Source organism: Arachis stenosperma, chromosome 4 (genome assembly GCF_014773155.1).
Source record: "Arachis stenosperma cultivar V10309 chromosome 4, arast.V10309.gnm1.PFL2, whole genome shotgun sequence".
Taxonomy (NCBI): Eukaryota; Viridiplantae; Streptophyta; class Magnoliopsida; order Fabales; family Fabaceae; genus Arachis; species Arachis stenosperma.
The window spans coordinates 93990374-94001771 of NC_080380.1; the positions used below are offsets into that span (position 1 = coordinate 93990374).

The window sequence follows — 11398 nt, forward strand, 5'->3', positions numbered from 1 at the left end:
TTCCACTGAAGCCAAACTGGCTTACCCAAGCTTGATTTTCTTGCTCTGTAAAGAGGCTGGGGTGAAGATGGGGGTAGATGAATTCATACCCATTGAACACCCAATCACCAAGAAGTCAATGGAAGGACAAGTGCAAGACAACTCTATCAAAAGGAGGGCGCATGAGTTCCTCCCTGAATTTCCTGAAATTGGCTACTGGGCCAGCCTGGAAGCATCTATCACCAAGTTGCAAGAGACTATGGAGCAACTTAAGGAAGAACAGCAGAATCAGAACTGCATGCTCTACAAATTGCTGAAGGAACAAGAGAAGCAGGGGCGTGAAATCCAAGAGATGAAGCGCCAAAAGCTCTCCTCTCAAGCTGAGGGAGCATCCACTCCTCAAAATCAAGGTTGTTGAGTCCTAACTCTGTGAAAACCTCTATCATTAGGAGCCTAATTTTTTTCGTTTTTCTTGTTTTGTTTTCTATTTTTATTTTTTCTTATTCTCATCTTATATCTAGATTTGAGTCTTGTTCTTAGTTTATAATTAATAAAATTTATGCCTTAAAGTTATGAATGTCCTATGAATCCATCACCTCTCTTAAATGAAAAATGCTTTAATCACAAAAGAACAAGAAGTACAGGATTTCGAAATTTATCCTTGAAACTAGTTGAATTAGCTTGATGTGGTGACAATACTTTTTGTTTTCTGAATGAATGCTTGAACAGTGCATATGTCTTTTGAATTTGTTGTTTTAAGAATGTTAAAATGGTTGGCTCTTGAAAGAATGAGGAGAAAGAGAACTGTTATTGAGGATCTGAAAAATCATCAAATTGATTCTTGAAGCAAGAAAAAAAGCAGTGAGTACAAAAAAAAAAATTTCGAAAAAAAAAAGAAGGAAAAAGAAAGAAATAAGGGTGTGAACCAAGGCAAAAAGAGTGTGCTTAAGAACCCTGGACACCTCTAATTGGGGACTTTAGAAAAGCTGAGTCACAATCTAAAAAGGTTCACCCAATTATGTGTCTGTGGCATGTATGTATCCGGTGGTAATACTGGAAGACAGAGTGCTTTGGGCCACAGCCAAGACTCATACACTAGCTATGTTCAAGAATCATTATACTTAACTAGGAGAATCAATAACACTATCTGAGTTCTGAGTTCTTATAGATGCCAATCATTCTGAACTTCAAAGGATAGAGTGAGATGCCAAAACTGTTCGGAGGCAAAAAGCTACTAGTCCCGCTCATCTAATTGGAGCTATGTTTCTTTGATATTTTGGAGTCTATAGTATATTCTCTTCTTTTTATCCTATTTTGATTTTCAGTTGCTTGGAGACAAGCAACAATTTAAGTTTGGTGTTGTGATGAGCGGATAATTTGTACGCTTTTTGGCATTGTTTTTAGTATGTTTTTAGTATCTTTTAGTTAGTTTTTAGTATATTTTTATTAGTTTTTAATTAAAATTCACTTTTCTGGACTTTACTATGAGTTTGTGTGTTTTTCTGTGATTTCAGGTATTTTCTGGCTGAAATTGAGGGTTCTGAGCAAAAATCTGATCCAGAGACCAAAAAGGACTGCAGATGCTGTTGGATTCTGACCTCCCTGCACTCGAAGTGGATTTTCTGGAGCTACAGAAACCCAATTGGCGCGCTCTCAACGGCATTGGAAAGTAGACATCCTGGGCTTTCCAGCAATATATGATAGTCCATACTTTGCCCAAGATTTGATGGCCCAAACCGGCGCTCAAAGTCACCTACAGAAATTCCAGCGTTAAACGCCGAAACTGGCATGAAACTTGGAGTTAAACGCCCAAACTGGCATGAAAGCTGGCGTTTAACTCCAGAAAAGGTCTCTACACGAAATTACTTCATTGCTCAACCCAAGCACACACCAAGTGGGCCCGGAAGTGGATTTTTCTGTCATTTACTCATTTCTGTAATACCTTAGGTTACTAGTTTACTATTAATAGGACCTTTTGACATTGTATCGGTACCTTATGACCTCATGACACTTTACACGTTTTCTTTGTGTACATTCCACAGCATGAGTCTCTAAACTCCATGGTTGGGGGTGAGGAGCTCTGCTGTGTCTTGATGAATTAATGCAATTACTACTGTTTCTTATTCAATCATGCTTGCTTCGATTCTAAGATAACACTTGTTCTTAATCCGGATGAATGTGATGATCCGTGACAATCATCATCATTCTCAACTATGAACATGTGCCTGACAACCACCTCTGTTCTATCTTAGATTGAGTAGTTATCTCTTGGATTCTTTAATCGGAATCTTCGTGGTATAAGCTAGAACTGATGGCGGCATTCAAGAGAATCCGGAAGGTCTAAACCTTGTCTGTGGTATTCTGAGTAGGATTCAATGACTGGATGACTGTGACGTGCTTCAAACTCCTGAGGGTGGGGCGTTAGTGACAGACGCAAAAGAATCACTGGATTCTATTCCGGCCTGATTGAGAACCGACAGATGGATAGCCGTGCCGTGACAGGGTGCGTTGAACATTTCCAATGAGAGGATGGGAGGTAGCCATTGACAACGGTGAAACCCTACATACAGCTTGCCATGGAAGGAGCCCTGCGTGTTTGATGAAGAAGACAGTAGGAAAGCAGAGATTTAGAAGATGAAGCATCTCCAAAACCCCAGCCTATTCTCCATTACTGCAATACAAGTAACCATTTCATGTTCTTTTGCTTTTTACAATCAATCCTGATAATTTCTGATATCCTGACTAAGATTTACAAGATAACCATAGCTTGCTTCAAGCCGACAATCTCCGTGGGATCGACCCTTGCTCACGCAAGGTATTACTTGGACGACCCAGTGCACTTGCTGGTTAGTTGTGCGGGATTGCAAAAGTGTGATTGCAATTTCGTGCACCAAATTCTCATTAAGAATTTTGACATCTTTTTCCACTTAATTTTCGAAAAACAAAAAAAAATAAAAAAAAATCATAAAATCCAAAAATTTCTTGTTTGAGTCTAGTGTCTCATCTTAAGTTTGGTGTCAATTGCATGCATTCATTCATGTGTCTTAGTGATCTTCAAGATGTTCTTGATGATTTCCGTGCTCTAATCTTTGAATTCTATTGACTTGAAGTATATTGTGTGTCTCATATGCATTCTCATTAGTGACAGTAGTATACAAACTGCTAAGTTTGGTGTCCTGCATGCATTGTTATTTGATTTTAGTTGCATTTTGATTATTCTTCATTATTAAAAATCCAAAAATATTTTTAATTTGTGTCCTTTCAAGTCAATAATACAGAGAATTGAAGATTCAGAACATACAGCAGAGGAATTGCACAGAAAAAGCTGGGCGTTCAAAACGCCCAGTGAAGAAGGACAGACTGGCGTTTAAACGCCAGCCAGGGTACCTGGTTGGGCGTTTAACGCCCAAAAGGGTATAGTTTTGGGCGTTAAACGCCAGAATGTGCACCATTCTGGGCGTTTAACGCCAGGATGGCACAAGGGGGAGAATTTTGCTTTCAAATCAATTTTTTTTCAAGTTTTCAAAGTTTTTCAAAATCAAATCTTTTTCAAATCAAATCTTTTCAATCAAATGTTTTCAAAATCAATTTCTTTCCTTTTTCAAAGATATTTGCTATCAATTAATGATTTGATTCAACATTTCAAGTATGTTGCCTTTTCTGTTGAGAAAGGTTTAATGTTTGAATCATATCTTTTCTTGTTAGGCAAGTCATTAATTTTTAAAATCAAATCTTTTTTTTAAAAATTGTTTTCAAATCATATCTTTTTAAAAGCATAACTTTTCAATCAAATCTTTTTTTTATCACATCTTTTTCAAAATAGTTTTCAATCAAATCTTTTTGATTTCTAATTTTAAAATCTTTTTCAAAAATCATTTTATTTCTTTCCCACTTTCATTTTCGAAAATTAAGTAATGTTTTTCAAAAATATTTTCAAAATCTTTCACTTAATTTTCAAAAATTACCTCCCTTCTCCTCACATCCTTCTATTTATGGACTAACAATATCCCTTAATGCAAAATTCGAACTCCATTCCTTCTGATAAGTTCGAATTTTCTACTTCTGTCTTCTACTCTTCTTTTCCTCTGACACTTCAAGGAATCTCTATACTGTGACATAGAGGATTCCACATTTTCTTGTTCCCTTCTCTTTCTTATGAGTAGGAGCAGAGACAAAGGCATTCTTGTTGAAGCTGACCCTGAACCTGAGAGGACCTTGAAGCGAAAGCTAAGAGAAGCCAAAGCACAACTCTCTTTAGAGGACCTGACCGAATTCTTCAAAGAAGAAGAACACATGGCAGCCGAAAACAACAACAATGCAAACAATGCAAGGAAGGTGCTGGGTGACTTTACTGCACCTACTCCCGACTTCTATGGGAGAAGCATCTCTATCCCTGCCATTGGAGCAAACAACTTTGAGCTTAAGCCTCAATTAGTTTCTCTAATGCAACAAAATTGCAAGTTCCATGGACTTCCACTGGAAGATCCTCATCAGTTTTTAGCTGAGTTCTTGCAAATCTGTGACACTGTTAAGACGAATGGGGTTGACCCTGAGGTCTATAGACTCATGCTATTCCCTTTTGCTGTAAGAGACAGAGCTAGAATATGGTTGGATTCTCAACCTAAAGAAAGCCTGGACTCTTGGGAAAAGCTAGTCAATGCCTTCTTGGCAAAGTTCTTTCCACCTCAAAAATTGAGTAAGCTTAGAGTGGAAGTCCAAACCTTCAGACAGAAGGATGGAGAATCCCTCTATGAAGCTTGGGAAAGATACAAACAATTAATCAGAAAGTGTCCTTCTGACATGCTTTCTGAATGGAGCATCATAGGTATTTTCTATGATGGTCTCTCTGAACTATCCAAGATGTCTTTGGATAGCTCTGCTGGAGGATCTCTTCATCTAAAGAAGACGCCTACAGAAGCTCAAGAGCTAATTGAAATGGTTGCAAATAACCAATTCATGTACACTTCTGAAAGAAATCCTGTGAACAATGGGACTAGTCAGAAGAAAGGAGTTCTTGAGATTGATGCTCTGAATGCCATATTGGCTCAGAACAAGATATTGACTCAACAAGTCAATTTGATTTCTCAAAATCTGTCTGGAATGCAAAATGCACCAAGCAGTACTAAGGAAGCTTCATCTGAGGAAGAAGCCTATGATCCTGAGAACCCTTCAATGGAAGAGGTGAATTACCTAGGAGAACCCTATGGAAACACCTATAATTCTTCATGGAGAAATCACCCAAATTTCTCATGGAAGAATCAAGAGAGACCTCAACAAGGTTTCAACAACAATAATGGTGGAAGAAATAGGTTTAGCAATGGCAGGCCTTTTCCATCATCTTCTCAGCAACAGACAGAGAGTTCTAAGCAGAATACCTCTGACTTAGCAACCATGGTCTCTGATCTAATCAAAACCACTCAAAGTTTCATGACTGAAACAAGGTCCTCCATTAGGAATTTGGAGGCACAAGTGGGACAGCTGAGCAAGAAAGTTACTGAACTCCCTCCTAGTACTCTCCCAAGCAACACAGAAGAAAATCCAAAAGGAGAGTGCAAAGCCATCAACATGGCCGAATTCTGGGAGGAAGAAGAGGCAGTGAACGCCACTGAGGAAGACCTCACTGGACGTCCACTGGCCTCCAATGAGTTCCCCAATGAGGAACCATGGGAATCTGAGGCTCAAAATGAGACCATAGAGATTCCATTGGAATTACTTCTGCCATTCATGAGCTCTGATGAGTATTCTTCCTCTGAAGAGGATGAGTATGTCACTGAAGAGCAAGTTGCTAAATAACTTGGAGCAATCATGAAGCTAAATGACAAGTTATTTGGAAATGAGACTTGGGAGGATGAACCCCCTTTGCTCACCAAAGAACTGGATGACTTGTCTAGGCAGAAACTGCCTCAAAAGAGGCAGGATCCTGGGAAGTTTTCAATACCTTGTACCATAGGCACCATGACCTTCAAGAAGGCCTTGTGTGACTTAGGGTCAAGTGTAAACCTCATGCCCCTCTCTGTAATGGAGAAGCTAGGGATCTTTGAGGTGCAAGCTGTAAAAATCTCACTAGAGATGGCAGACAACTCAAGAAAACAAGCCTATGGACTTGTAGAGGATGTTCTGGTTAAAGTTGAAGACCATTACATCCCTACTGATTTCATAGTCCTAGAGACTGGGAAGTGCATGGATGAATCCATCATCCTTGGCAGACCCTTCCTAGCCACAGCAAAGGCTGTGATTGATGTTGAGAGAGGAGAGTTGATCATTCAAGTGAATGAAGAGTCCTTGGTGTTTAAGGCTCAAGGATATCCCTCTGTCACCATGGAGAGGAAGCATGAAGAGCTTCTCTCAAAACAGAGCCAAACAGAGCCCCCACAGTCAAACTCTAAGTTTGGTGTTGGGAGGCCACAACCAAACTCTAAGTTTGGTGTTGAACCCCCACATTCAAACTCTAAGTTTGGTGTTGGGAGGTTCCAACATGGCTCTAAGTATCTGTGAGGCTCCATGAGAGTCCTCTGTCAAGCTAATGACATTAAAGAAGCGCTTGTTGGGAGGCAACCCAATATTTTATAATTAACTATTTTCTTTTGTTATTTTAATTTTTTTTTGTAGGTTGATGATCATAAGAAGTCACAAAATCCATGAAAAAAAGAAAAAACAGAATGAAAAACAGGAAGAAAAATAGCACACCCTGGAGGACGCACCTACTGGCGTTTAAACGCCAGTAAGGTTAGCTGTTGGGCGTTTAACGCCCAGTCTGGCACCATTCTGGGCGTTTAACGCCAGAAAGGGGCACCAGACTGGCGTTAAACGCCAGAAAAAGGTAAGAACCTGGCGTTAAACGCCAGGAATGGGCACCAGCCCGGCGTTTAACGCTAGAATTGGCTCAAAACGTGTTTTTTAATGCCATTTGGTGCAGGGATGACTTTTCCTTGACACCACAGGATCTGTGGACCCCACAGGATCCCCACCAATCCCACCACTCACATCCATCCTTCATAAAACCCCATCTACCTCACCATTCAAAATTCAAACCACTCTCCCACCCAAACCCACCCATAATGGCCGAATACAAAGCCATTCCCTTTCTCCTCATTTCTTCTTCTTCTACTCTCTTCTTTCTTCTTTTGCTCGAGGACGAGCAAACATTTTAAGTTTGGTGTGGTAAAAGCATTGTTTTTTGTTTTTCCATAACCATTTATGGCATCCAAGGCCGGAGAAACCTCTAAAAAGAGGAAAGGGAAGGCAAAAGCTTCCACCTCCGAGTCATGGGAGATGGATAGATTCATCTCAAGGGTGCATCAAGACCACTTCTATGAAGTTGTGGCCTTGAAGAAGGTGATCCCCGAGGTCCCTTTTTCACTTAAAAAGAGTGAATATCCGGAGATCCGACATGAGATCCGAAGAAGAGGTTGGGAAGTTCTTACCAACCCCATTCAACAAGTCTGAATCTTGATGGTTCAAGAGTTCTATGCCAATGCATGGATCACCAAGAACCATGATCAAGGTGTGAACCCGAATCCAAAGAATTATCTTACTATGGTTCGGGGGAATTACTTGGATTTTAGTCCAGAAAGTGTAAGGTTGGCATTCAACTTGCCTATGATGCAAGAAGATGAACATCCTTACACTAGAAGGGTCAACTTTGATCAAAGGTTGGACCAAGTCTTCACAGTCATATGTGAAGAGGGCGCACAATGGAAGAGAGATTCAAGAGGCAAGCCGGTTCAATTGAGAAGGCATGACCTCAAACCCGTGGCTAGAGGATGGTTAGAGTTCATCCAACGCTCAATCATTCCCACTAGCAACCGGTCCGAAGTTACTCTAGACCGGGCCATCATGATTCATAGCATCATGATTGGAGAAGAAGTGGAAGTTCATGAGGTTATAGCCCAAGAACTCTATAAGGTGGCGGACAAGTCCTCTACCTTAGCAAGGTTAGCCTTTCCTCATCTCATTTGTCACCTCTGTTATTCAGTGGGAGTTGACATAGAGGGAGACACCCCCATTGATGAGGACAAGCCCATCACTAAGAAAAGGATGGAGCACACAAGAGACCCCGCTCATCATGAGATCCCTGAGATGCCCCAAGGGATGCACTTTCCTCCACAAAACTATTGGGAGCAACTGAACACCTCCCTAGGAGAACTAAGTTCCAACATGGGACAACTAAGGGTGGAGCATCAAGAACACTCCATCATCCTTCATGAAATTAGAGAAGACCAAAGAATCAGGAGAGAGGAGCAACAAAGACAAGGAAGAGACATTGAGGAGCTCAAGCACTCCATAGGATCTTCAAGAGGAAGAAAGAGCCGCCATCACTAAGGTGGACCCGTTCTTTGATTTCCTTGTTCTTTATTCTTCTGTTTTTCGAATTTTATGCTTATGTTTATCCATGTTTGTGTCTTGTGATCATTAGTGTCTTAGTGTCTATGCCTTAAAGTTATGAATGTCCTATGAATCCATCACCTTTCTTGAATAAAAACGTGCTTAATTGAGAAAAAAAGAAAGAATTGCATGAATTTTGAATTTTATAATAGTTTAATTATTTTGATGTGGTGGCAATACTCTTGTTCTCTGAATGTATGCTTAAACAGTGCATATGTATCTTGAATTTGTGGTTCATGAAGGTTGGCTCTTGAAAGAATGATGAAAAAAGAGACATGTTACTGAGGATCTGAAAAATCATTAAAAATGATTCTTGAAGCAAGAAAAAGCAGTGAATACAAAAAAAAAACCAAAAAAAAAAGAAAGAGAAGAAGAAAGAAAAAGAAAGAATAAAGTTGTGATCCAAGGCAAAAAGAGTGTGCTTAAGAACCCTGGACACCTCTAATTGGGGACTTTAGCAAAGCTGAGTCACAATCTAAAAAGGTTCACCCAATTATGTGTCTGTGGCATGTATGTATTCGGTGGTAATACTGGAAGACAGAGTGCTTTGGGCCACGGCCAAGACTCATAAAGTAGCTGTGTTCAAGAATCATCATACTCTACTAGGAGAATCAATAACACTATCTGGATTCTGAGTTCCTAAAGAGGCCAACCATTCTGAATTTCAAAGGATAGAGTGAGATGCCAAAACTGTTCAGAGGCAAAAAGCTAAAAGCCCCGCTCATCTAATTAATACTGATCTTCATAGATGTTTTTGGAATTCATTGCATATTCTCTTCTTTTTATCTTATTTGATTTTCAGTTGCTTGAGGACAAGCAACAATTTAAGTTTGGTGTTGAAATGAGCGGATAATTTATACACTTTTTGGCATTGTTTTTAGTATGTTTTTGGTATGATCTAGTTAGTTTTTAGTATATTTTTATTGGTTTTTAGCTAAAATTCACTTTTCTGGACTTTACTATGAGTTTGTGTGTTTTTTTGTGATTTCAGGTATTTTCTGGCTGAAATTGAGGGACCTGAGCAAAAATCTGATTCAGAGACTGAAAAGGACTGCAGATGCTGTTGGATTCTGACCTCCCTGCACTCGAAGTAGATTTTCTGGAGCTACAGAAGCCCAATTGGCGCGCTCTCAACGGCGTTGGAAGGTAGACATCCTAGGCTTTCCAGCAATATATGATAGTCCATACTTTGCCCAAGATTGGATGGCCCAAACCGGCGCTCAAAGTCACCCTCAGGAATCCCGGCGTTAAACGCTGGAACTGGCACCTAAATGGGAGTTAAACGCCCAAACTGGCATAAAAGCTGGCGTTTAACTCCAAGAAGAGTCTCTGCACGAAAATGCTTCATTGCTCAGCCCAAGCACACACCAAGTGGGCCCGGAAGTGGATTTTTATGTCATTTACTCATCTCTGTACACCCTAGGCTACTAGTTTTCTATAAGTAGGACCTTTTGCTATTGTATTTAGAGAGCTTTTGATCATATTTTATGATTGAACTCAATTTGGGAGGCTGGCCATTCGGCCATGCCTAGACCTTATGCTTATGTATTTTCAACGGTGGAGTTTCTACACACCATAGATTAAGGTGTGGAGCTCTGCTGTACCTCGAGTATTAATGCAATTACTATTGCTCTTCCATTCAATTCCGCTTGTTCTTGTTCTAAGATATCACTTGTTCTTCAACTTGATGAATGTGATGATCCGTGACACTCATCATCATTCTCACCTATGAACAAGGTGACTGACAACCACTTTTGTTCTACAAGCAACCAAGGCTCTAGTGAATGTCTCTTGGATTCCTGATTGCACGATGCATGGTTGATCGCCTGACAACCGAGTGCTCGCCTGACAAACGAGCTAACCATTCCGTGAGATCAGAATCTTTGTGGTATAGGCGAGAACTGATGGCAGCATTCAAGAGAATCCGGAAGGTCTAACCTTGTCTGTGGTATTCTGAGTAGGATTCAATGACTGAATGACTGTGACGTGCTTCAAACTCCTAGCAGGCGGGGCGTTAGTGACAGACGCAAAAGTATCGATGGATATTATTCCGGCCTGACCGAGAACCGACAGCCGAATTCCGCGTGCTGTGACAGAGCATATGCAATCGTTTTCACTGAGAGGATGGGAGGTAGCCATTGACAACGGTGAAACCCTACACAAGCTTGCCATGGAAAGGAATAAGAAGGATTGGATGAAGACAGTAGGAAAGCAGAGAGACGGAAGGGAAGGCATCTTCATGCGCTTATCTGAAGTTCCTACCAATGAATTACATAAGTATCTCTATCTTTATCTTTTATGTTATTTTCGTTCATCACCATATCCATTTGAGTCTGCCTGACTAAGATTTACAAGATGACCATAGCTTGCTTCATACTAACAATCTCCGTGGGATCGACCCTTACTCACGTAAGGTATTACTTGGACGACCCAGTGCACTTGCTGGTTAGTTGTGTGAAGTTGTAGTGATCACAATTTCGCGCACCAATGACCATGTTGTCTATTATTTTTGCAACCTTCTAACCCTTCCCTTTTATCGTCACATTGTTGACAGAGTAGTGGGTTAAAATTATTTTTTTCAGAAATCAACAGAAAGGTTATCCATTTTAATGATTATAATATCGACAGCTTTTGTCGTCGATAAATTTAGTCGATGAAGATCTCTTTTTTAAATTAAACGAATGGTGTAGATTTATTATATAAAATAGACGGTTAAAATCTCTCTTTTTGATTTAACTAAAATTGACGACATTACCATCATTTTTATCAACAAAAAAATACAACATTTTTTACTTCCCGCGTCACTCGTTTCATAAATTTTTCCTCAAAGTTAACTAACCCCCAATTTTTGCCTTCTCCAATTCACCTCCACCATTTCACCCACCTTCCCTCTTCGCTTCCGCCGTGCTATCTTTGCTCCGCTGCCACTGCACCGTCATGGATCCACTACCTTCGTGTTGTCGTCGCTCCGCTGCCGTAGCGCCGGTCGTCGCTCCGCTGCCCCCCGCTCGTCGCTCTACTGCTCCCGTGCATG

General features: G+C 40.4%; 1 non-coding gene across 1 annotated transcript; it reads right to left on the reverse strand.

Annotated features, from left to right (window-relative positions):
• Positions 1–4677: 4677 nt before the first annotated feature.
• LOC130977454 (small nucleolar RNA R71) lies at positions 4678–4785 on the reverse strand. Its single transcript, XR_009085144.1, has one exon. It is a non-coding gene; the product is annotated as a small nucleolar RNA R71 (small nucleolar RNA).
• Positions 4786–11398: the final 6613 nt, after the last annotated feature.